Source organism: Psittacula echo (assembly GCF_963264785.1).
Source record: "Psittacula echo genome assembly, chromosome: 7".
Lineage (NCBI taxonomy): Eukaryota > Metazoa > Chordata > Aves > Psittaciformes > Psittacidae > Psittacula > Psittacula echo.
Window position 1 is genome coordinate 25034588 of NC_137740.1, and position 27328 is coordinate 25061915.

Below are 27328 nucleotides of genomic sequence, written 5' to 3' on the forward strand. Positions count from 1 at the left end.
AGATTTCTTAATAAACAGAGATGTTTCAGCATACTGTAGCAGGGCCAGAAAAGGCATGCGTGCAATGTATCTGTAACCAAAGCAAAACAGAACAAGGCAGAAGGGAAAAAGAAAGTTATGTTTGAAATTGGGAAGTTTGGAGAGCTATTTAATCAAATAGTTAATTGTCTTGCTACGGAAACTGAAACTTGATTTCCTTCTTTCCCCTTTTCCTGCAGAGCTCACTTGAGGACGAGGATGAAGAGGGCGCTCTTTCCGATGCCACCTTGGAAAGAGCCCAGATTCAGGAGGCTCCTGTCAAAGAAATAGCATCGCTAGGGGTAAGTAATTGAAAGCTCATTTAGTCTTTCAGGAAACTATGCATGCATGATGTGAATGAGTCAAGATACGCCATCTGACTATAACTCAGTGGGGGGGAGGGACACAGTCCTTAGGCTTTGAACTACTTTAGACACAAATACAGAGCTAGGTGGCAAAACTCTGGTCAGAGGTACAGGAGGCCCCAGGTAGAGTGGGAAGTATTCCCAGTACCCTAACTAATAGACAGTGCGACGTAATTATTAAGGCCAGAGTCCTCTGGGGAGTGCTTGGCTTAAAGGACACCAGAGTGTTACAGACTTCTAGGGGAGGAGAAAAGAAATTTCTTTTTCAAAGGACTATTGAAAAAGAGCCTAGAATCAAAACTAAAGGGAAGAAAATCTTCATAGTCAACAGAGATTTCTTTATAAGCAGAGGTGTTTCAGCATACTGTAGCAGGGCCAGAAAAGGCATGCGTGCAATGTATCTGTAACCAAAGCAAAACAGAACAAGGCAGAAGGGAGAAAGAAAGTTATGTTTGTAAATGGGAAGTTTGGAGAGCTATTTAATCAAATAGTTAATTGTCTTGCTACGGAAACTGAAGCTTGATTTCTTTCTTTCCCCTTTTCCTGCAGAGCTCACTTGAGGATGAGGATGAAGAGGGCGCTCTTTCCGATGCCACCTTGGAAAGAGCCCAGATTCAGGAGGCTCCTGCCAAAGAAATAGCATCACTAGGGGTAAGGAAAGCCGGCACAGTGGCGTTTTGGAAGGCTGCTCATGGACTGCCGACAACTGAAGTTGTCTGCCTGGATCATCTGAAAGACCTCTCTCCTTCTGTTGACTCCTCCTCTTTTCTTGATGCGTAAAAAGGATCGCCTTCACCTTTGCCAGGCCAAGTCCTCAGCTGATACAAAATGTGCTCACTTCTTTGGAATCGGGGCCGCTGAGGCAGTTTGAGCCAGATCTTCAGGAAGTGGCTGTAACTTTCACTAGCATTTAGTTCGGTTTATCTAATTTCTCTGGGATCAAAGGCAAGAACTTGTTTTGATGTAGTATCCAGGTTGGCATTTTAAACTATTGCTTAAGTGCCCCAAGATTTTTCTCATATCCCTTTCCTGTGAAGTTCCACGACATGGAGCAATGCAGCAGTGCTGAAACCAAAGTCAGTAGCTCAAGGCAACCGGAAAATGAGATTGCTTTTCATGTCTTTGCTCTGAGCTGAACTGAAACCTATGTTCTGTTACGCTAGTGGGAAGCCTTTGTTGGCTTGGCTGAACAGCATTGTGATCTGGGAGCAGAGAATCTCACAGAGTGCCCGTCTGCCCATGCCAGTGTGCAAGAATTTGGTTTAGATCTGGCTGAGAAATCTGTCCATGGTGTTCAACAGTCTTCAGCATCCAGAAGACCTGTCCTATATGACTGGCATTCACCAGGCTGCTTGACATGATGTCTAGGAATTTCTGAGTCTTTTGAAGTACCTCCCACAATCAACGGGGACAGAGTTGGCAAGTTTAATATGGGTCATTTGGAAGAGAAAGCAACAGCCCAAGGAACAAATAAGATCAACTATGATAGTAATACAAGGATTCATAATTAATTTATCCCTCTTACTTTAATGACCTCTTGGAGGTTAAGAGTGTTGTGGTTTTGCACAGTGTTCAGAAATGCCAGACTTTGTTTTGGGATTCTCACTTCAGAAGATTGCTTTATGCAGATTTTCGTCATGTTTTAAATCTAAGCGATGGAGTTACTTTTGGACATTTTAATCGTGACCTCCAACACACATAATGCTACTGAAAATGTGATTCTTAGCATTGGTTGTAGGAACAGCATTTCAATTGAAAGTTCATTTCGTCTGTCAGGAAACTATGTATGCATGATGTGAATGAGTCAAGATACGCCATCTGACTATAACTCAGTGGGGGGGAGGGGCACAGTCCTTAGGCTTTGAACTACTTTAGACACAAATACAGAGCTAGGTGGCAAAACTCTGCTCAGAGGTACAGGAGGCCCCAGGGAGAGTGGGAAGTATTCCCAGTACCCTAACTAATAGACAGTGCGACGTAATTATTAAGGCCAGAGTCCTCTGGGGAGTGCTTGGCTTAAAGGACACCAGAGTGTTACAGACTTCTAGGGGAGGAGAAAAGAAATTTCTTTTTCAAAGGACTATTGAAAAAGAGCCTAGAATCAAAACTAAAGGGAATAAAATCTTCATAGTCAACAGAGATTTCTTAATAAACAGAGATGTTTCAGCATACTGTAGCAGGGCCAGAAAAGGCATGCGTGCAATGTATCTGTAACCAAAGCAAAACAGAACAAGGCAGAAGGGAAAAAGAAAGTTATGTTTGTAAATGGGAAGTTTGGAGAGCTATTTAATCAAATAGCTAATTGTCTTGCTACGGAAACTGAAGCTTGATTTCTTTCTTTCCCCTTTTCCTGCAGAGCTCACTTGAGGATGAGGATGAAGAGGGCGCTCTTTCCGATGCCACCTTGGAAAGAGCCCAGATTCAGGAGGCTCCTGTCAAAGAAATAGCATCGCTAGGGGTAAGTAATTGAAAGCTCATTTAGTCTTTCAGGAAACTATGCATGCATGATGTGAATGAGTCAAGATACGCCATCTGACTATAACTCAGTGGGGGGGAGGGACACAGTCCTTAGGCTTTGAACTACTTTAGACACAAATACAGAGCTAGGTGGCAAAACTCTGCTCAGAGGTACAGGAGGCCCCAGGGAGAGTGGGAAGTATTCCCAGTACCTTAACTAATACACAGTGCGACGTAATTGTTAAGGCCAGAGTCCTCTGGGGAGTCCTTGGCTTAAAGGACACCAGAGTGTTACAGACTTCTAGGGGAGGAGAAAAGAAATTTCTTTTTCAAAGGACTATTGAAAAAGAGCCTAGAATCAAAACTAAAGGGAATAAAATCTTCATAGTCAACAGAGATTTCTTAATAAACAGAGATGTTTCAGCATACTGTAGCAGGGCCAGAAAAGGCATGCGTGCAATGTATCTGTAACCAAAGCAAAACAGAACAAGGCAGAAGGGAGAAAGAAAGTTATGTTTGTAAATGGGAAGTTTGGAGAGCTATTTAGTCAAATAGTTAATTGTCTTGCTACGGAAGCTGAAGCTTGATTTCTTTCTTTCCCCTTTTCCTGCAGAGCTCACTTGAGGAGGAGGATGAAGAGGGCGCTCTTTCCGATGCCACCTTGGAAAGAGCCCAGATTCAGGAGGCTCCTGCCAAAGAAATAGCATCACTAGGGGTAAGGAAAGCCGGCACAGTGGCGTTTTGGAAGGCTGCTCATGGACTGCCGACAACTGAAGTTGTCTGCCTGGATCATCTGAAAGACCTCTCTCCTTCTGTTGACTCCTCCTCTTTTCTTGATGCGTAAAAAGGATCGCCTTCACCTTTGCCAGGCCAAGTCCTCAGCTGATACAAAATGTGCTCACTTCTTTGGAATCGGGGCCGCTGAGGCAGTTTGAGCCAGATCTTCAGGAAGTGGCTGTAACTTTCACTAGCATTTAGTTCGGTTTATCTAATTTCTCTGGGATCAAAGGCAAGAACTTGTTTTGATGTAGTATCCAGGTTGGCATTTTAAACTATTGCTTAAGTGCCCCAAGATTTTTCTCATATCCCTTTCCTGTGAAGTTCCACGACATGGAGCAATGCAGCAGTGCTGAAACCAAAGTCAGTAGCTCAAGGCAACCGGAAAATGAGATTGCTTTTCATGTCTTTGCTCTGAGCTGAACTGAAACCTATGTTCTGTTACGCTAGTGGGAAGCCTTTGTTGGCTTGGCTGAACAGCATTGTGATCTGGGAGCAGAGAATCTCACAGAGTGCCCGTCTGCCCATGCCAGTGTGCAAGAATTTGGTTTAGATCTGGCTGAGAAATCTGTCCATGGTGTTCAACAGTCTTCAGCATCCAGAAGACCTGTCCTATATGACTGGCATTCACCAGGCTGCTTGACATGATGTCTAGGAATTTCTGAGTCTTTTGAAGTACCTCCCACAATCAACGGGGACAGAGTTGGCAAGTTTAATATGGGTCATTTGGAAGAGAAAGCAACAGCCCAAGGAACAAATAAGATCAACTATGATAGTAATACAAGGATTCATAATTAATTTATCCCTCTTACTTTAATGACCTCTTGGAGGTTAAGAGTGTTGTGGTTTTGCACAGTGTTCAGAAATGCCAGACTTTGTTTTGGGATTCTCACTTCAGAAGATTGCTTTATGCAGATTTTCGTCATGTTTTAAATCTAAGCGATGGAGTTACTTTTGGACATTTTAATCGTGACCTCCAACACACATAATGCTACTGAAAATGTGATTCTTAGCATTGGTTGTAGGAACAGCATTTCAATTGAAAGTTCATTTCGTCTGTCAGGAAACTATGTATGCATGATGTGAATGAGTCAAGATACGCCATCTGACTATAACTCAGTGGGGGGGAGGGGCACAGTCCTTAGGCTTTGAACTACTTTAGACACAAATACAGAGCTAGGTGGCAAAACTCTGCTCAGAGGTACAGGAGGCCCCAGGGAGAGTGGGAAGTATTCCCAGTACCCTAACTAATAGACAGTGCGACGTAATTATTAAGGCCAGAGTCCTCTGGGGAGTGCTTGGCTTAAAGGACACCAGAGTGTTACAGACTTCTAGGGGAGGAGAAAAGAAATTTCTTTTTCAAAGGACTATTGAAAAAGAGCCTAGAATCAAAACTAAAGGGAATAAAATCTTCATAGTCAACAGAGATTTCTTAATAAACAGAGATGTTTCAGCATACTGTAGCAGGGCCAGAAAAGGCATGCGTGCAATGTATCTGTAACCAAAGCAAAACAGAACAAGGCAGAAGGGAAAAAGAAAGTTATGTTTGTAAATGGGAAGTTTGGAGAGCTATTTAATCAAATAGCTAATTGTCTTGCTACGGAAACTGAAGCTTGATTTCTTTCTTTCCCCTTTTCCTGCAGAGCTCACTTGAGGATGAGGATGAAGAGGGCGCTCTTTCCGATGCCACCTTGGAAAGAGCCCAGATTCAGGAGGCTCCTGTCAAAGAAATAGCATCGCTAGGGGTAAGTAATTGAAAGCTCATTTAGTCTTTCAGGAAACTATGCATGCATGATGTGAATGAGTCAAGATACGCCATCTGACTATAACTCAGTGGGGGGGAGGGACACAGTCCTTAGGCTTTGAACTACTTTAGACACAAATACAGAGCTAGGTGGCAAAACTCTGCTCAGAGGTACAGGAGGCCCCAGGGAGAGTGGGAAGTATTCCCAGTACCTTAACTAATACACAGTGCGACGTAATTGTTAAGGCCAGAGTCCTCTGGGGAGTCCTTGGCTTAAAGGACACCAGAGTGTTACAGACTTCTAGGGGAGGAGAAAAGAAATTTCTTTTTCAAAGGACTATTGAAAAAGAGCCTAGAATCAAAACTAAAGGGAATAAAATCTTCATAGTCAACAGAGATTTCTTAATAAACAGAGATGTTTCAGCATACTGTAGCAGGGCCAGAAAAGGCATGCGTGCAATGTATCTGTAACCAAAGCAAAACAGAACAAGGCAGAAGGGAGAAAGAAAGTTATGTTTGTAAATGGGAAGTTTGGAGAGCTATTTAGTCAAATAGTTAATTGTCTTGCTACGGAAACTGAAACTTGATTTCCTTCTTTCCCCTTTTCCTGCAGAGCTCACTTGAGGACGAGGATGAAGAGGGCGCTCTTTCCGATGCCACCTTGGAAAGAGCCCAGATTCAGGAGGCTCCTGTCAAAGAAATAGCATCCCTAGGGGTAAGTAACTGAAAGCTCATTTAGTCTTTCAGGAAACTATGCATGCATGATGTGAATGAGTCAAGATACGCCATCTGACTATAACTCAGTGGGGGGGAGGGACACAGTCCTTAGGCTTTGAACTACTTTAGACACAAATACAGAGCTAGGTGGCAAAACTCTGCTCAGAGGTACAGGAGGCCCCAGGTAGAGTGGGAAGTATTCCCAGTACCCTAACTAATAGACAGTGCGACGTAATTATTAAGGCCAGAGTCCTCTGGGGAGTGCTTGGCTTAAAGGACACCAGAGTGTTACAGACTTCTAGGGGAGGAGAAAAGAAATTTCTTTTTCAAAGGACTATTGAAAAAGAGCCTAGAATCAAAACTAAAGGGAATAAAATCTTCATAGTCAACAGAGATTTCTTTATAAGCAGAGGTGTTTCAGCATACTGTAGCAGGGCCAGAAAAGGCATGCGTGCAATGTATCTGTAACCAAAGCAAAACAGAACAAGGCAGAAGGGAGAAAGAAAGTTATGTTTGTAAATGGGAAGTTTGGAGAGCTATTTAATCAAATAGTTAATTGTCTTGCTACGGAAACTGAAGCTTGATTTCTTTCTTTCCCCTTTTCCTGCAGAGCTCACTTGAGGATGAGGATGAAGAGGGCGCTCTTTCCGATGCCACCTTGGAAAGAGCCCAGATTCAGGAGGCTCCTGCCAAAGAAATAGCATCACTAGGGGTAAGTAAAGCCGGCACAGTGGCGTTTTGGAAGGCTGCTCATGGACTGCCGACAACTGAAGTTGTCTGCCTGGATCATCTGAAAGACCTCTCTCCTTCTGTTGACTCCTCCTCTTTTCTTGATGCGTAAAAAGGATCGCCTTCACCTTTGCCAGGCCAAGTCCTCAGCTGATACAAAATGTGCTCACTTCTTTGGAATCGGGGCCGCTGAGGCAGTTTGAGCCAGATCTTCAGGAAGTGGCTATAACTTTCACTAGCATTTAGTTCGGTTTATCTAATTTCTCTGGGATCAAAGGCAAGAACTTGTTTTGATGTAGTATCCAGGTTGGCATTTTAAACTATTGCTTAAGTGCCCCAAGATTTTTCTCATATCCCTTTCCTGTGAAGTTCCACGACATGGAGCAATGCAGCAGTGCTGAAACCAAAGTCAGTAGCTCAAGGCAACCGGAAAATGAGATTGCTTTTCATGTCTTTGCTCTGAGCTGAACTGAAACCTATGTTCTGTTACGCTAGTGGGAAGCCTTTGTTGGCTTGGCTGAACAGCATTATGATCTGGGAGCAGAGAATCTCACAGAGTGCCCGTCTGCCCATGCCAGTGTGCAAGAATTTGGTTTAGATCTGGCTGAGAAATCTGTCCATGGTGTTCAACAGTCTTCAGCATCCAGAAGACCTGTCCTATATGACTGGCATTCACCAGGCTGCTTGACATGATGTCTAGGAATTTCTGAGTCTTTTGAAGTACCTCCCACAATCAACGGGGACAGAGTTGGCAAGTTTAATATGGGTCATTTGGAAGAGAAAGCAACAGCCCAAGGAACAAATAAGATCAACTATGATAGTAATACAAGGATTCATAATTAATTTATCCCTCTTACTTTAATGACCTCTTGGAGGTTAAGAGTGTTGTGGTTTTGCACAGTGTTCAGAAATGCCAGACTTTGTTTTGGGATTCTCACTTCAGAAGATTGCTTTATGCAGATTTTCGTCATGTTTTAAATCTAAGCGATGGAGTTACTTTTGGACATTTTAATCGTGACCTCCAACACACATAATGCTACTGAAAATGTGATTCTTAGCATTGGTTGTAGGAACAGCATTTCAATTGAAAGTTCATTTCGCCTTTCAGGAAACTATGTGTGCATGATGTGAATGAGTCAAGATACGCCATCTGACTATAACTCAGTGGTGGGGAGGGACACAGTCCTTAGGCTTTGAACTGCTTTAGACACAAATACAGAGCTAGGTGGCAAAACTCTGCTCAGAGGTACAGGAGGCCCCAGGTAGAGTGGGAAGTATTCCCAGTACCCTAACTAATAGACAGTGCGACGTAATTATTAAGGCCAGAGTCCTCTGGGGAGTGCTTGGCTTAAAGGACACCAGAGTGTTACAGACTTCTAGGGGAGGAGAAAAGAAATTTCTTTTTCAAAGGACTATTGAAAAAGAGCCTAGAATCAAAACTAAAGGGAAGAAAATCTTCATAGTCAACAGAGATTTCTTAATAAACAGAGATGTTTCAGCATACTGTAGCAGGGCCAGAAAAGGCATGCGTGCAATGTATCTGTAACCAAAGCAAAACAGAACAAGGCAGAAGGGAAAAAGAAAGTTATGTTTGTAAATGGGAAGTTTGGAGAGCTATTTAATCAAATAGCTAATTGTCTTGCTACGGAAACTGAAGCTTGATTTCTTTCTTTCCCCTTTTCCTGCAGAGCTCACTTGAGGATGAGGATGAAGAGGGCGCTCTTTCCGATGCCACCTTGGAAAGAGCCCAGATTCAGGAGGCTCCTGTCAAAGAAATAGCATCCCTAGGGGTAAGTAATTGAAAGCTCATTTAGTCTTTCAGGAAACTATGCATGCATGATGTGAATGAGTCAAGATACGCCATCTGACTATAACTCAGTGGGGGGGAGGGACACAGTCCTTAGGCTTTGAACTACTTTAGACACAAATACAGAGCTAGGTGGCAAAACTCTGCTCAGAGGTACAGGAGGCCCCAGGTAGAGTGGGAAGTATTCCCAGTACCCTAACTAATAGACAGTGCGACGTAATTATTAAGGCCAGAGTCCTCTGGGGAGTGCTTGGCTTAAAGGACACCAGAGTGTTACAGACTTCTAGGGGAGGAGAAAAGAAATTTCTTTTTCAAAGGACTATTGAAAAAGAGCCTAGAATCAAAACTAAAGGGAAGAAAATCTTCATAGTCAACAAAGATTTCTTAATAAACAGAGATGTTTCAGCATACTGTAGCAGGGCCAGAAAAGGCATGCGTGCAATGTATCTGTAACCAAAGCAAAACAGAACAAGGCAGAAGGGAAAAAGAAAGTTATGTTTGTAAATGGGAAGTTTGGAGAGCTATTTAATCAAATAGCTAATTGTCTTGCTACGGAAACTGAAGCTTGATTTCTTTCTTTCCCCTTTTCCTGCAGAGCTCACTTGAGGATGAGGATGAAGAGGGCGCTCTTTCCGATGCCACCTTGGAAAGAGCCCAGATTCAGGAGGCTCCTGTCAAAGAAATAGCATCCCTAGGGGTAAGTAACTGAAAGCTCATTTAGTCTTTCAGGAAACTATGCATGCATGATGTGAGTGCGTCAAGAAACGCCATCTGACTATAACTCAGTGGGGAGGAGGGACACAGTCCTTAGGCTTTGAACTACTTTAGACACAAATACAGAGGTAGGTGGCAAAACTCTGCTCAGAGGTACAGGAGGCCCCAGGGAGAGTGGGAAGTATTCCCAGTACCTTAACTAATACACAGTGCGACGTAATTGTTAAGGCCAGAGTCCTCTGGGGAGTGCTTGGCTTAAAGGACACCAGAGTGTTACAGACTTCTAGGGGAGGAGAAAAGAAATTTCTTTTTCAAAGGACTATTGAAAAAGAGCCTAGAATCAAAACTAAAGGGAATAAAATCTTCATAGTCAACAGAGATTTCTTAATAAACAGAGATGTTTCAGCATACTGTAGCAGGGCCAGAAAAGGCATGCGTGCAATGTATCTGTAACCAAAGCAAAACAGAACAAGGCAGAAGGGAGAAAGAAAGTTATGTTTGTAAATGGGAAGTTTGGAGAGCTATTTAGTCAAATAGTTAATTGTCTTGCTACGGAAACTGAAGCTTGATTTCTTTCTTTCCCCTTTTCCTGCAGAGCTCACTTGAGGACGAGGATGAAGAGGGCGCTCTTTCCGATGCCACCTTGGAAAGAGCCCAGATTCAGGAGGCTCCTGTCAAAGAAATAGCATCGCTAGGGGTAAGTAACTGAAAGCTCATTTAGTCTTTCAGGAAACTATGCATGCATGATGTGAGTGAGTCAAGATACGCCATCTGACTATAACTCAGTGGGGGGGAGGGACACAGTCCTTAGGCTTTGAACTACTTTAGACACAAATACAGAGCTAGGTGGCAAAACTCTGCTCAGAGGTACAGGAGGCCCCAGGGAGAGTGGGAAGTATTCCCAGTACCTTAACTAATACACAGTGCGACGTAATTGTTAAGGCCAGAGTCCTCTGGGGAGTCCTTGGCTTAAAGGACACCAGAGTGTTACAGACTTCTAGGGGAGGAGAAAAGAAATTTCTTTTTCAAAGGACTATTGAAAAAGAGCCTAGAATCAAAACTAAAGGGAAGAAAATCTTCATAGTCAACAGAGATTTCTTAATAAACAGAGATGTTTCAGCATACTGTAGCAGGGCCAGAAAAGGCATGCGTGCAATGTATCTGTAACCAAAGCAAAACAGAACAAGGCAGAAGGGAGAAAGAAAGTTATGTTTGTAAATGGGAAGTTTGGAGAGCTATTTAGTCAAATAGTTAATTGTCTTGTTACGGAAACTGAAGCTTGATTTCTTTCTTTCCCCTTTTCCTGCAGAGCTCACTTGACGACGAGGATGAAGAGGGCGCTCTTTCCGATGCCACCTTGGAAAGAGCCCAGATTCAGGAGGCTCCTGTCAAAGAAATAGCATCGCTAGGGGTAAGTAACTGAAAGCTCATTTAGTCTTTCAGGAAACTATGCATGCATGATGTGAGTGAGTCAAGATACGCCATCTGACTATAACTCAGTGGGGGGGAGGGACACAGTCCTTAGGCTTTGAACTACTTTAGACACAAATACAGAGCTAGGTGGCAAAACTCTGCTCAGAGGTACAGGAGGCCCCAGGGAGAGTGGGAAGCATTCCCAGTACCCTAACTAATAGACAGTGCGACGTAATTATTAAGGCCAGAGTCCTCTGGGGAGTGCTTGGCTTAAAGGACACCAGAGTGTTACAGACTTCTAGGGGAGGAGAAAAGAAATTTCTTTTTCAAAGGACTATTGAAAAAGAGCCTAGAATCAAAACTAAAGGGAAGAAAATCTTCATAGTCAACAGAGATTTCTTAATAAACAGAGATGTTTCAGCATACTGTAGCAGGGCCAGAAAAGGCATGCGTGCAATGTATCTGTAACCAAAGCAAAACAGAACAAGGCAGAAGGGAGAAAGAAAGTTATGTTTGTAAATGGGAAGTTTGGAGAGCTATTTAATCAAATAGTTAATTGTCTTGCTACGGAAACTGAAGCTTGATTTCTTTCTTTCCCCTTTTCCTGCAGAGCTCTGTTGATGACCAGCCGTGACCATGTCAAATAAAAAGAGTCCTCAATCAATATTGCACTTGAAAAGTATCGTAGATAGATGTCGTGGTTTAAGCCCAGGCCGTAAATCGGAACCATGCAGTCCACTACCCCCCCACCACCTTTCTTCCCTCCGCTTCTGGAGGGACAGGGAGGAGAATCAAAAGAATGCAACTCCCACGGGTTGAGATAAGAACAGTTTAATAACTAAGGTATAACACAAATCACTACTGCTACCACTAATAGTAATAATGATAAAGGAAATAACAAGGAAGAGAATACAACCGCTCACCAACCGGTACCTCACCCCCACCCCGCCGCATTCTAGCCCTTCCCCGAACTCTCAATTCTACATCCTGGGCATGACGTGCTGTGGTATGGAATACCTCTTTGGCTAGTTTGGGTCAGGTGTCCTGTCTCTGCTTCCTCCCGGCTTCTCCTCCCCCCTGGCAGAGCATGAGACTCACAAAGTCCTTGGTCAGGATAAACATTCTGACCAGTAACTGAAAACATCAGCTTTATCAATATTTTTCCCAGGCCAAAAGTCAAAACCACAGCGCTGCACCAGCTACTAAGAAGAAGAAAAACTGACTGCTGCTGCTGAACCCAGGACAATAGAATAGGGTATGATAGGGTAGGACAGGACAGGATAGGATAGTTAAAGTGGTTGTATTTTTCAAAGCCATAGGCAAGACATAGATCGTAAGGAGCCCTTATTGAAAAGTCTTCGATTTACATTAGTATTAGTGATGTATTTTACGATTCTATGAGAGGGTACACATGGTTTTACACTTCAATTAGTATAGTTTATTCATATTATTAGTACAGTATATGTTAGTATATGTTTACACTAGGATAAGATTTACCACTTGTATTTACAACATGTACCTCCTACTCCAAATAGTCCAAGAATACCAATTCAGGGGTTTTTTGAGATGCTAAAGATAGTGTGATTCCAGAGTTTACACTTTCCATTATATTACATATGAAAAAGATGGTTTTAATTGCTTTCCTGCAATCTTTATACATGAGTATTCAACATTTTTCCCCTGGTTTCCACTGGCCTCGAGTTAGTCTATGTTCTTACCTTAGACTTTCTTACTGCATGTCAAGTTGGGGGGTTTTGTTCGTTTGGTGTTGGTTTTGGGTTTTGTTTAACACCTCACACCACCTCCGTCACTCTGTTGGAACTCCTTCCAGCTCCCACAGCTCATCTTCCCTGCTCCCTGGAGAACTTGAAATGCCACATTTCAGCTGAATGCCATTCTGGTGTAACCCTTCAGCTATGACCTTCCTTCTGCATTGCTTTCCTTTTCAACATCACACCCAGTAACAAGGTGTGGACTGGTTCTAACACCGCCAGCATTACTGGCGTGCATCTTCTTTAAATTCCTACAGTTTTTTATGAGGGTGGCTTCTGTGTTTCAGCAACAGTGGGGCTAGAAAGGGTTGTCCAAGTAAACCAGTCTCACCTGCATTTCCCATCGAGTCACAGCAGCTTATCATGAGCTCTGTGTAGTCCAGTCGCACGCTGCAAGAGTGCAATGAGCTTGTTGAGAGCTAAAGGTAAACGTCAGGAAAGCAAAAACCATCCCAGTGCATCAGCCGTGCGCACCAACCTGCTACTGCTCTGGAATATTTTGTGCTCTTTTTTGAGCTTGCAGTTTAATGATTTCTGCTGCAGCTAACTGGGCATCTGAGATTACATGCAAATTTTACAACTGCTTCTTCATTAAATTATTCTCTTTTGGTGCAGTGAATGATTTCTACAGCAAGTTAATAAATATAAAATGGTTTTGAGTGTTTGCATCTTTTCCCCATTGACCCCATCATGGCATTTTCCCCTCTTGGCCTCACAGCCATTACTTTGTTGGGGTTTTTTCCCCTCCCCTGCACACAATACTAAGGGTTGGAGTTTACACAGCACAGCCGCTTATTCTACCTCTTAGCACAGTCCCTCTTCCCCTCAGACCTCTCACACACATGACCTGCCATTCTCAAGTCACTTCAGCACTAGGGGAGACTCCTGAAACTGCCAAAGTCACACCAAGCCCCTGACGGGCTTTCTTGACGACTGTCAGCTGCCTTTCATGTTACAACAGCAAAGTCAAGAAGAACGATTACACTGAATTTAAGCTGCCTCTTGCTTTTTTCCTAGGGATACAAAACAAACCACCACCACCTTAATCAATTTCCTTCAGGATAAATACAATCTACCTGTGAGCTAGGAATTTCATATTGCCATATTGAGAGTACACCACCACTTGTACTTTTCTAAACAAGGGCGAAGACAGAGTTATCAGATTACAAGCACTCTTATTGCAGATATTCATTTTTGGGGCCTGTCACCATAACCTTTCTTGGGAACAAGCTGCTTTGTCAGCTGGCTTGCTACTTAGACTCTGTGAAACCTGTTGCTAGCTTCCACTGCTCTGTTACCAGACTCACTGGGGTAGGCACTTGCTGGGTGTTTATTCCCATCAGCTGGGGGCTCCTGGGTTTCAGCTCTCATGCTCCACAGCAGAGCAAAAAACCCATACCAAAAGGAGGGGGGAAGGAGGGAAAGGAGCCCTCTGTGCATCATGAAGCAGCCTGGCAAATTCTTACTTTCCCCTTATTAAGTTCTGCTAACGGAAACTCATTTTCAAGGTGTCTGAGCAAGTGCATGACTATACACAGCACAAGACACCTTCACATTTGGGCTGCGAGCGCTAAACCTGCAGGAGGCTCAGAGAGGACACCCCTTCCGTGCCTGTGCTGCACCATACCCCAGGCCGGCGCAGTCCCTGCCCTGCGCGCAGCAAACAGCATCTCCACCAGAACCTGGAGGCTGGTTCAAGCCCGAGCTCCTCCTTGCCCTCAGTTCTGAAGCCCATTATGTGACTTAAAAACAACAACAAACCAACCAACCAACCAACCAAAAAAGCAAACCCCCCAAAACCCCAACCATGGAAAGTGGAAAAATAACGGACAAATACACAAGCGTTTTAGCTGGCTCCTACTTTTCCAAAACACAGTTAATTCCGAGTAGGGCAAAGCCTGGGCAACACCAGCCAAGCAACTAAAAACACAGACAGGGAAAAACAGCAGGTGGAACCACTGGCCAGCCACCAGGTATTGCATATGAAAACTCTGTCTATACGTGCACACAGGTATGCATATAGGTAAAAGAACAAGCGGCTAGATGGAGGCCATATCTGCTCTGAAACAGACATATTCATTTAATTCAGGTATTCTTTAGTTGTGTCTTTCCTCCCCTGAAACCGCCACCATGCCCCTTGTATCACTCACTCCCGGAGTCAACTAGAAGGGAAAAAAAACCATGCACACAAAGAAACCCCAAACCAACCAACCTACCCCAGTGCTGGTGTCAAGATGCTTTTAATAAACTGCTACTGCTCTACTTCAGGAAATCAAAGTTAACTAAACTCAGCCTCCCCGAGCATCCAAACCAGCTCTGTGATAGCATCATTTTCTGAGAACAGGGCTGTCGAGGACCATTTTAAGAACACAATGCAGCTGCATACGCGAGGCTAACCAGAAAGTGGTGGCGTAAGCAGACCAAGGAGAAAAATACTGTTTGCTCCTCAAAGACTGTTTCAAATAGGAAGTTCTGGGAGCAGAAGATATCTTGTGCTTAACCGCTATGTAGTCGTAAAAAGAAACACAGTCCGTAAGAGCGATGATTGCTTAAGCAATAACATAGATTGCTACATCTAAAGCACATATCAGCTAGAAACAGTAACGAGGAAATGGTTGCGAAAAATGGTGATTGAATAACCCGTAGAGGAATATTTGTGCGGTGGGGTTTTAGTGGTTATTTGTCATAACACCCTTGGTAAGCTTAAAGTATATAATCAAGCGACTTTGTTAACTAAACCATTCCGTACCTCCATGGAGTCCGTAACATCATACACATCATACACCACACAGGGCATTGGGCAGCTCCAGCCGACACGAGGCGATGGGGCAGATGTGTCCAAACGGCAGCTTTACCTGTTGGTCAGTGCCAGCTGCATCCAGCCTTGGGCGCCTGCCCCCACCACATCTGCAGGACGTACTTTAAGGCCCAGATAGCCCGGTGGCACCAATACAGAAGGCTGTGCAAGTGATGCAGAGACCTTTTTTGCCTTTTATTCTTTGAATGAGCTACATTAAGCTTTAAAAAGCCCTTTTTGCGTTTTCCTCTTAATCATTTCCTGCATGGCCAGTACAGCAGTGCTCCCCACCTCCTCCCCAGGGAAGAGACCAAAGGGCAGCTGGCAGCCTGCACCACAGACCACATCCCCAGCCCGCAGGCACTCGAGCAGGGTGAGCAGCTCTGGGAGTGGGGATGGCACACTCACCCCCTACAGTGTCAAGTGCCTTCCCTCTCCAGCCCCCAGCACAAAGCAGGGAGCACTGTGGGAAGCACCAGGGGGGGTTCAGCCAAGATGTTCACGGAGAAACTGCTTCAGTGGCTTAACAAAAGGTCACAAGAGGAAGGGCTGGTAAAACCAGAGCTCAGGCTGACACAGGTAAATCAACTCCCATGGCTGGGATAAGGGAGAGGCCTCTCTATCAGACACAGAGCTGGGTCTATTACAGAAGAAAAAGCGCATGAGGGTGGAAGAGATACGTATATGAGCAATATATATGAACACAGCAAGGAGCCTTCACATGGAGAGGCAGCCACAGTACTGGATTGGAGAAATGACTCCAGGCCAAAGGAGCTCACCCACCCATGCTGGCTCATCCCTCCTGTTCTGACAGACTCAGATGCACACGCACGTTACCATGTGCTGCGCCAAGCTGAGGCCCTGCTCCTCTCGTGCACCCTTCTCACCACAGCTCCAGCAACTGCCAGCCTTCAAACAGCTTGGGGAAACAGCTACACTGCAAAATGTCAACTGCCAGGACCCAGGCCCCAATCCCAAGGGAAGCATGATGCGATGGACCAACTTAGTAACATCAGACTCATATCCACGTTGACACCTGACAACATGCTGGATGCTTATCAGTTCACGGAAGTCCTGCTTCTGAAGGCTACACCAAGCATCTCACCAACACCTCTGGGATGACCATCGTGCTTCAAGCAGGTCAGACTTGCCACTCGTAAAACGACATCGGAGGAGGAAGCAAGAGGGCTTGTCAGAAAGGAATGGCCCAGGCTGTGTGTGGCAGCCCGGATGTAGAGGAAACACACAAGAACTGGGGAAATAACTTGCACTTCAGGCCAACTTCTCCATCTCCTCCTGGCTCGATTCAAACATCCATACCTTCAAGACAGGAAGCCCAAAGGTTTGCTGGGCACTGCCCTTGCACACAAGTCTACACTTCTAAACGTGGTTCTCATAGCAGGTACTAAGTGCCCACAGACCTGACTGGCCTTGTGTCTCTAGAGCAAACACCACAGGGAAAGAGCATGTCCTGAGCCCTTTCCGTTCTGCTCCCCTGAGCTCAGCATTTCTCCCCAAATAAAAAATGGCTGTTTTCTCCTTGCAAAAGATTTAAGACCAAAAGAGGAGCGATCAGGAAAGAACTAACAATGTGAAAAGACAATATACTTTTAGGGAAATAGCTAGAAGCTCAGCAGCAGGGAGAACCCAGGTCCTCTAGGTGATGAAATGGGAAGACGGTAACAGTAAAGTTAAGTTCCTTACTTCATCAAATCCCATCTTGTCGGGGTGCTTTGGAGGAACAGAGACATACTGAGAAGGTTCAATGGGAGGACGATCGACCGAAAGAGAGGAGAGATCCCAAGCATCACCTTCACGTACATGTTGCATCGATACAAGGTATCGCCACGTGTTTTCATCACTGGGCCGAAAGCCCCAAGGAGCTGGGACGCGCGCAAAGTCAGGCCAGGAGCGGGTACAGCAGAAAGCATCCATGGTGCAAAGCAGAAGCCAGCAGCCACATGCCAGAGACAGACATCATGACAAAACAACGGGTTCTGCAGCATCTGCTCCACATTAAAGATGCATCTTTGCTTTTGATCTGGGGAAGTTGAGGGATTTTGCGAATGGGGCTGACCTGACTGTGAACTGATTACATCCCTGGGGAGAAAATGGGAAACCGCATATCAAAACCGCATGAGGACAATCAGATCAGGATGCAGGCTCCCAAGGGGAAGAAAGCTGGGCTGCTGGCAAGAGAGCTCCACAAACATTAACTGGGGGTACTGGGAGTGAGGGCTGGCGTGTGGGGTGTCCATCATGGCAGGGCACAGCAACTTACTCATAGCCTCGATTAGCATGTGCACAAAGTTCTCCGTTTCTTCCTGCAGTGTCTGCTGTGATTTCAGGGGCATGGGAAGGAAACCATAGTGTTCACGGTTGCAGATGAACATCTGTATTCCTGGGGATCACACAAAAAATGAAATTAGACTCAGACCTTTACCAGCAGATTCCACTGCTTTGTTGCTATGTCACCACAATCCAGCTTATGCCAGGACCTCAGTCCCAAGAAGGTCTGCTTCGGAAGCAATCAATCGAAAAACACCACAGTGCTATTTTCCGTCTTATTCGGCCAGCAGCAAGTGACCTCTCCTATGAGATCAATTTTTACTTGCTCCCTAACAGCAGGTATTTTTACCCTGCAATCAGTTTTCTTCTAGGAGAGACTGGAAACCCTCCTCTTAGAACAGATAAAGAGTCTTTTTCAGCCTTTGCCTTCACACTACAGAAACAATCATACAGCAGAGGCATAAATGCCCTTTAGCAGAAGCAGCGTCTGATACACAGACACATACAGCAGGACTCCTGCGGGTACCTGGGGAGTACCACAGGAACCCCCATCCCCAAAACCCCACCTGCACTGCTCAGACCTGGCACCTCACCTGACAATCCCTTCATAAAACCAGAGCCAAAAGCAGCAACAGGTTTTCAGCCTCTGAGTAAGCCAGCCTCGAGTGGTGCAATGGGCTTCCACCTGCAGCTATGATGAACCAGATGCAGCAGCAATCCTAGGACATGGGGCCTCCCTCCCTGCTCAGGGAGAGCTCAGGGAGACCCAGGGCTCAGCAATGGCCTCCAAAGAAGGGATGGGGGGGCGGAATGTGACAAGACAAGGGGGAATAGCGTTAACATGAAAGAAAAGAGATTTAGACATCAGGAACAAGTTCTTCACTTATGAGGGTGGTGAGATACTGCCATAGGTTGCCCAGAGAAGCTGGGGCTGCCACATCCCTGGAAGTGTTTAAGGCCAGGGTGGACAGGGCTTTGAGCAACGTGATGTAGTGGAAGGTGTCCCTGCCCGTGCCAAGGGGGTTGCAACTAGATGGATCTTTAAGGTCCCTTACAACACAAATCAGCCTATGATTCTATAAATGGGGCTCAAAAGTAGGGTAAACACACAGGTTTCAAAGTTCAGAGTGAAGGGTGGAGGCATTTCTACTCAGGAGTGGGCAGGCAGGACTCCTCCCTGAGCAAAGGAAGGCTGTATTTGTTACACATCTGCGAGGGATGAAGTGGTGCAGATGAAAGGGAAGCAGTCCTCCTGCAGGAGAGGAGGCCCTGCCATGCATGTGGGCACAGAGGGGTGCAGGTCTAGCAGAGCAGGCAGCCTTAGAGAGGGAAAAGTTCAAACAAACCCAGCATGCCCAGGAGTGACGGAAGCTTTCGTCTGCACTTTGCAAGGAGTCTCCGCCAGATCGCAGAAAGTATGGAATGACTCTTCCAGAGTGGAGGAGCCAAGGCTGATCCCCAGCTCCAACAGCACACAGTAGGTCAAATGTGGGCCCAGGCACTCAGCTCCCCTGGGACCACAAGGCATGGAGCTGCAAGGCCCAAGGCATCAGGATAGCTGCAGGGTCTGTTCCTAGCCTAACAAGGGATTCAGGCTGAGTTTTGCAGTCAAGCATTTTCCTGCTTCTGTTTGCCTTGGCTACAAAATAAGAGAGGATGTTTTCACCTGTGCTGGCAAAAGACTTTGAGGAATATATATGATGACCATCTTGGAAGTGCCAAGCTGCCACCAAACATCAATCCTTTCCTTTCCGATACTAGTTTGTACGGTGCCCTGAACATTACAGGAAAATCCCAGAGAGAGACACCAGTAAGGAGAAGAGATCCTTTCAAAAAGAGGTCATAACATGACATCCTCCCACTCAAAAGCTTTTGCAGCTGCTTGTTCAAGGAGCTGAATCTGAAGGTGAGAAAACAGAGAGAACACACAAAGTCTCTCCTTGGAGCAGATGCCTTTGCAAGAGAGAGTCCCACCCACCGCTGAGCTTGTTCACTGGCAACGTCCCAGCAACCTGTGATCAGCAAAACCCTGTTCCCCCTGCACTGACAGAGGGTTTGCTCACGATCAGCTGTAACTGCAGCAGCACTGGGCCTGATGTCACATCAGGCAGCCCACTCAAAACCTACATCCAGAGAAGCCAAGGGAAAGTAGTTTGTTGTTTTTCATTGAGCTCTGGTGACACCTTTTACTATTTAACCACAATCTGAAAGACACTTCCTTTTTTTCCAAAGCTTTTCTTTTTCTTTTTTTTTAATTTTAGCTTTAATGAAATAAGCACAACCACCCCCCTCCCTCTAGGAAATAAAATGAAAAGCAGACACCACATGAATGCATCAACATACAAGGTATTAGTTCCCCTAATCCTTGGTATTTTTAGCAGAGCAGAATTGTCTGCATTAATGCCCCCAGCGTTTCTACCACTTTAAGTTCTGCAGTAAATTGCAGGCTACACTACTTGCCAAGACACACTCAGCTGTCAGCTGCAATTTAGGTAGATGGCATAATAAAAAATACTACCTGCTGACATTCACAGATTTGGCACTGATCTAATCAACTAATCTTATCTGGCCCACTGAGCTCTGTTCTTATCACCTGCTGACTTAAACACAGTTGATCTGTACAGATTCAAGCCAGTATTTCTGTTCCTTCTGGGATAAAAGCTGCTTTAGAATGGTAAAACTACCTTAAAATGGGGAGGCGGACTTGTTCTTGGGCTCTGTTTTTGTCATCAAGTAAACGATTGCTACCAGGGACAGAAAAGGTATAGATAGTTGTATAATGATCAGCCTTTGTCAGGCAGTGACCAGCATTCACAGCTACGCCCTAAACCCACAGCCACATTTAGGCAACTTCTATTTCCCCCAGGGCCCTGTGAGCAGACCTTCCTGCTGGCTGGCTCCAGTTCTTCAGAGCCTCAGCCTGAAAGGAAGCTCAGGATATCTGGCTGGCTAAATGCTATCTTGCCTAGGAGTGCAAGGGGCCCTACAGAGTCCAGCCACACTGAGATTTTGGTCTGAGTCAGTACTCCCACCACAGGCCACATCCTCCCAGCAGAGGTGGGATGGTCTCTTTGGAGCATCACAAAACAGTCGCTTTGAGCAGTAGATCCACTGTGGAAAACCCAGGGTTTGACCCAAGGCGTTTTCCCATTTCTGAACTTGGATGTCATCCTTTTACCCTGGGTGACAAAACTCAGCCCAGGACAACAATCTGAGCAGACCACTGGGCCAGGGTGTTGAAGCAAAGCCTTTGATGTCATGGGTCAGTCCCGGAAAAAGCTAAAGTGCTCCAGGATGGAAGGGAAAATGATGGATTTCAATCCCTAAAGTATTTCTTACACAGATGGAGCTAATGCAATGCAGTTACCACACTCACTGGATGCTGCATTTCTGGGAGAGCTGTCAGAGGGAACAAGTGGGGCAAGTAGACTGGAGAGAGCCTGCTTTGCTAGCCGGGCTTAAACTTCAGTTCTCCTCTGGAGCCAGTATTTCTGTGTCCTGACCATGAAAGTCAGGACCTCATCTCACCTCTGCCTCCCAAGGCTCCAGTTTCAGCTCTTGCTGCCTCTGCCATTTGTCTCTCTGATGTCATGCCCCTCATGCTCTCATAGCTGAGTTTCAAAATGCCTTGCTTAGTCTGCCAAGACAATGCCATCTTTTTCAGTGCTGTCAAGAACTTCACACCAGAAACATCCCTAAAAGGAAAGCTACAGACATCCGGTGTCTGCTGTGCTGGTCTGGAAACGGTGGCAAAGGCAGTTTTCTCAGCCCATCTCTTCTGCAGAAGCAACTGCCAAAACCAACCAGCTATACTTCTGCACTTTCCCTCTGTTTGTCTGAAGGACAGCCCTTCTTGCTCACCTTAACTTTGCCTCCTTTACAAACAGCACAGCTAAGACCAAATGCACGGCACTCGGAGGACCCACAAGCCATTTTTCTCCACTGCTTCACTTCAGTAAGTCAGAAAACCAGTCATGAAGCTCCCCCAGCTAGGGGTAAGTAAAGCCGGCACAGTGACATTTGGGAAGGCTGCTCATGGACTGCGGAGCCTGCTCCAGCGAGCAGAATTCTACATACTTTGTTAGGATGTTAACTTTTAGCACTGGCCGCTCTCGCTATTGAAAAACCACCAAAACACTGAAGTTGTCTGCCTGGAGCATCTGGAGCATCTCCTTGTGTTGACTCCTCCTCTTGTCTTGAGGCATAAAAAAGATTTGACCAGTTGTGTCCATGGATCAGATGATTCTTAGTCCAGAAATAAGGATCTTAGCGTATGGCCTGAGAAGCTGACCATCTAACAGCCATTTCAGGCTGTGCCGTGGGTTATTTTCTCCTGTTGGGAACGGGTCTCAGGTCTCCCAAACAAATAGTCATGGTATTTTGACTAATGCAGGGATCTCAGGAGTTAGCAGAAAGTTAGCCAAACCTGTGTTCATTCAAGTTTTGAGGATTTTAGTTTTGTATGGCTTTCTCAGCCGGATGAGAAAGTAATGGTCTGCATTTCTGCAAGAGTTACAGCTCTGGACTGTTTCTCAAAGGTGCATTTTAAAGCACACACAGACGGTTTCAGCGGTGAGTAAAATGAGCTTAAACGCACACACACTGAATGTGCCGTGCTGCTGAGCGCCTTCTCCTGTTTCAGGCCAAGGCCCCAGCTACTACCACACGCCCGGCCTGCCGCCGGCGCGGCGGGCACCCACCCCTTCCTCTGGCGAGGGGCAGACGCGGCGGGAGGCGGCGGTGGGCGACACCACCATCGGGCTGGGCTGCGGCCCCCCGCGGCCCAGACGCTGCCCCGCCGCAGGCCCGCGCAGCCTCCCAGGCAGCGGAGAGGCGAGGCCAGCCTGCCCGGGCAGGGGTGTGGGTTGGGCTAGGACGGATCTGGGCGGGTGCGCGGACTCAGACGCCCACCCCCCCCCCCCCCCCCGAGGGGTGACCGTGCTCCCGACCCCCAGCCGCTTGGTGCCTGCTATCTTCACCGCAGAGCCGGTTCGCTCCTCTCAGGAAGCACTCGCGGCTCTCTGGGTTTATTCGGGTTAAGGGATCTCTCAAGAGAGACCAAGCATACCTGATGGGAAGGCTAACACAGATACCTTAGGCTCATCTGTAAGATCCAAAACTAAGTGTGTCTAAGGTCCAAGGCTCATCTCACAACAATTTACAGAGCTGGGGAAAGTATGGGAAACTTCATACAGCTTAAGACGATGCAAACTGCTGCTGATGGGGAAAGGCGTGATCTGCAGATCCCCTCCATCCCTGGTGCAGCAGTAGTGTTTGCGTGGAAGTTCCGGTGGTTAAAGATCATGGCAACTGTAGAGGAACTGGCCCATCGAATTACTGCAGAGCAGATGGGAGGAATTACCCATTCCCAGGGAGCTCTGACACAGACACTAATGGATGGGACAGCACAATGAACACAGACTGTCCCTGCAGACTCAGGCCTCTCTTTGCCACAGCGCATACAGGTATGCTTCCTCTGGTCCATCTTAAAAGCAGAGATGAACTATTTGCCAGTTTCCACATTTGGGTCTTTCTTTACGTGTATCACGTTACTTGCTTGAATGTAGATACTCCCCCCGGGTGACAGAGACCATTTCTACAGAAACAGCAATAAGACATCATTCCAACGCTTCCCCCCTCTCTATTATTTTCTTTTTTTCATCGTAAGAATTTTAAGGTTACAAAAAATGACAACCACTGAACAGGAAAAGACTTTCCCTAGTACTGTAATGATACTGCTTTATAAAAGCTGACTAATTTTTGGATTTGGGAATTCAACTGAGTTGTTGGAACTTTTCTACATTTTGGTGCAGGGAGGGAGGGAAGCGCTGCATTGTATCATTGATACAAGTCACCAGAAAGTGCAAGTGTGGGGGTTGGAATGCCCCGAAACTGTCAGAGGCCATGGGAAGGAGAAACTACAGCAGGAAATTAGGAGTGAGCCGTCCCTGACTGGTACTTGGAAGATGTTGGAACTGGCAAGGAATAAGGATGTCGGAACTGGATAGAGGATGTTGAAGAGAAAAATCGGATAGACCTTTTGCCCGAAGTCATAAATGTAACCGCAAGGCAGACACAGACGTGCTTGGCTAATTGCTCGGAAGCGTATAAATATCGTGTAATCCTTGTAATAAGCCATCCAGCTTGTACTCTACCTCTGGGTCCGTGCCTTCCATCCTCAGAAATGGCACCCGAATAGGGACTTGACAGAGAGCCGTGACTCAGCGACCGGTGAGGACGTCCAGCCAAACTCCAAAAGGCTGCAGCAATTAACTGATACCTCTGACTGAGGTAAGCGGCTGGGAACGGGAACATGGGAAACTCAGTACCCCCAGAGCAGAAATCGGTGTTCAGAGTGCTAGTAAAATTCCTAGAGAAGAAGGGGGTTACTGTGAATGAAGACAGACTGAAAGACTTGTTAATATGGGTCTCAACCCATGCCCCTGAGGTGACATCAACTAATATTTACCAGAAGGCAGTATGGGACAAGATTGGGGTCTGCCTCTGGGATGCAGCCACAAGGGATGATGCGGCGGCCCCCAAATTGCTGGCCATATGGTGCTCAGTCTATGAGGCACTTGACAGGGCAGCACAGGAGGCATCGGCACCATCAGCCCCCGCTGTCCCAACTAACAACACTCCGGACCCTCTCGACCTGGGGCCAGTAGACCCAGAAACTGAGCCAGATCTATTCCCGCCTGATGCTGGCATTGGCTGTCGTGAGACACAAGCTTTGCCGGTGCTCACGCACCCTCCCGCGCATATTGATCGGCGGGAAGATACCTGCTGGCAGGCTGCGACAGCAAATGAGCCAGGCAAAGACAACCCTTTTGATCCTGGACCAATCGACCCTGACAGAGAACCCGACCTCTACCCCCCTGACCCGCATGATACGTGGAAAAACATTAAAAAAGAAGCAAAACAATCAAGGCTCCTACGCCGCCTCCTCCCACTGCTCGGCAGCTGCCTCCTTCCCCTCCACGACCGCCCCGACCTCCTCCATGGGCAGCAGCTCGCTCCCAGCCTCCGGTCCCGCTCCTGCCACCGCTTGGTCCCCAGGGACACTCTCTTTTCTCTACAGATAGTTTGGAGATTTTGGCAAGGATCCCATTTCCAATAATAAAAGTCCCCAAGGACTTCTGGTGCCTAACACCTTCTCTTCCTGGATCCTGAGCACATTACTGTGATTAAACTGTCTGTTACAGAAAATATTGTCACTATTTGTGTTTAGTATTGTAAGAGGAAAAGAGCACAAAAACGTGTGTATATTAAATGCTGGATATTATTGCCACTGACGGGTCTGAAGTGACTCTGCAGAGAGAAGTGCATCTCTCTCTCTACGAAACACCCAATAAGCTAGCATATGTATGGGCTGCAGGAAGGGGACAGTCCCCGAGCAACGCAACGCAGCCCTACTGTTACCTAATTGTTGCCCTGCCTCAGAAAGACACCAAACTGTACCTTTACTGCACTTGTGATATAATGTGATATAAGACATGGTTCTAAGGAAGTACTGTAATTAGTCAGCATGGAAAAAAAAACCCCACAAGAAAGAAATCCGGATAACTAAGTATAGTTTCCTTAAGTGTTGTTTGTCAATGCATAAGTGAACAAGGAGAAAAAATGTGTAGAGAAAAGATGAATTCCATTGTGGCAGGAGCATAGTGGCAAGGGAATTTCTTTCTTCCTGTTTAATAAATATGCTCTCTAGGACCAAAAGACCTATCGTTTTTCACTGATAGACATAAGAGGCTGGCTTATAAATCATTTGGACTCAAAGACAACAAATCTTATTCAAAAAGGGTCTCAAGAAATCCAGTCTAGATCCAGCTAAGCTTATCTGAGGAATGGCTGGAGAGGACAGTTGAGAAGTAGATATAATGATGTAACAGTATTAAAATCACGGTTGCTTTTTTTCTTTTTTTCCCCAACTTTATTTCCAGAAATCTAATGTTTAAAACCATGTAATTCATAAATCACTATAAAGAGTAGAAACGTTTGAGAAAATAGTGACTTGGAGTCAGTATTTACTGCAACAGAGATCTGTACCTATGTTTGTATTAAAACCAGTCAATTTTAGGAGCAGGGTGAGCAATTTAACTGTTTCAAGCTCTACATGCTATAGAAACATAAATCTGTGATGGTGAACAGAGTGATGTAAGATCCTATTCCATCTCGTGGCATCTAAAAACTGGGAAGTCCCAAGCTACTATGCAATAATTAGTATTTGAATAACAATCTAATGACAAACTGTATCCATGTTTTTGAAATCAAATGGTCCAAATTTAATGGTTTTTGAAAGTGCAAGACTGAACCCCTAAGGCTGCTCTCTGGTTGCTTTCTTGAACACCAGAAAACATGTGGACTTTACTTGTCTGGAATATTAGAAGAAAAAAGATGCTGGAGGAAAGAGAAAGAGAAAAGCAGAAGTTCCAGGCATGTAGCCAGTTGTGTATTAGAGTAAAAAATGGTGTAGATGATTCAAAAAACTACTGTACATCCAGGTTATTTTTCCAAACAGAGGCACTGGGGAAATTAGGAGGTATTAGCTGAAGGTGTGAAGTCAGAGTGCACTGCATTACATGCGTTACACCTTCACAGACATTCTCTTCTAGAAGACTGGCCTAAAGTTACTTAGTCAAGCGCACCCTCATATGAAATAAACAGCAGTGCAGGAACTGGACGGTGCAGTTCAGTTCACACCTTCAGTTAGTACATTTTAACTTCGCCAAGTGTCCTTTTGCAGACAGGTCCAAATTCTTAGTCAGTGATGTGATACGCAACGTAACACAAAACAAAACAAAAATAGGAAGAAACAAACCTTCAAATTTTACAAATTTTGCCCCATTCACATGTGAGGTGAATTTAAAATGTCAAACCTCTGGAGGTTCTTTGACTTGGACTACTATCTGCTATACCGTCGCTGGTGATGGCACCACATTGCCCTGTTGCTGTGACAATACTTTGATTCAAAAGTTGCCACATAGAAAAGGAAGAAGAAAAACGCAGAATAAAAAGAACAGAAACCCAGAAATATTTACTAGAAATACCATGTCAACATATGTATACATTTTAAAAGGTTCACTTATTTTCCTGCGGACACGCCACTGTATTGACTGTCCACTGGGTGCTGAAAATAAAACATAATCATGTCTGTGTTGATAGGATATTCTGCTATTGCTTGTACAACCAACACCTCCAGAAGCATGCTAGATGGGGAACCAAACAGCCATTGGTATCAGAGGGCATCAGGGAGAAAAGCTTTCATCAGTCACTGACCCCGCCTCCCCACAGAGCAGGTAATCCAAGAGCTTTTTTAATGGCTCATCATATACAACACACAAGCCCAACGTACAGGCTAGGAATTACGCTCTGTTTTGTTTTCAGATTAAGAAAAGTAAAAGAAAAGTGAAAAGAAAAAAAAAAAAACCAAACCACTGAAAAAACAACCAACAGGTCTCAGTTTTAAGGTTTGAAAGCACATCACTGTAACAGAGACAGGCCCATTCCTTGCCTGCAGCAGGATTGTTTGGGTGGGAAATCACACTGGAATAAATCGCCTCCATGTACAAAACTAACTTCAGTTATTTGCAAGATCTAAGCTGAAGCGGTGAAATTCTCATTTCTATCCTGCCCAGGTGAACGTTTACACCCCCATGGCACTTCGAGGAAGATCCTTTCAACAGCAGATCTCTTTCATTCGTACTGCTGCAGCCACGCACATGTATG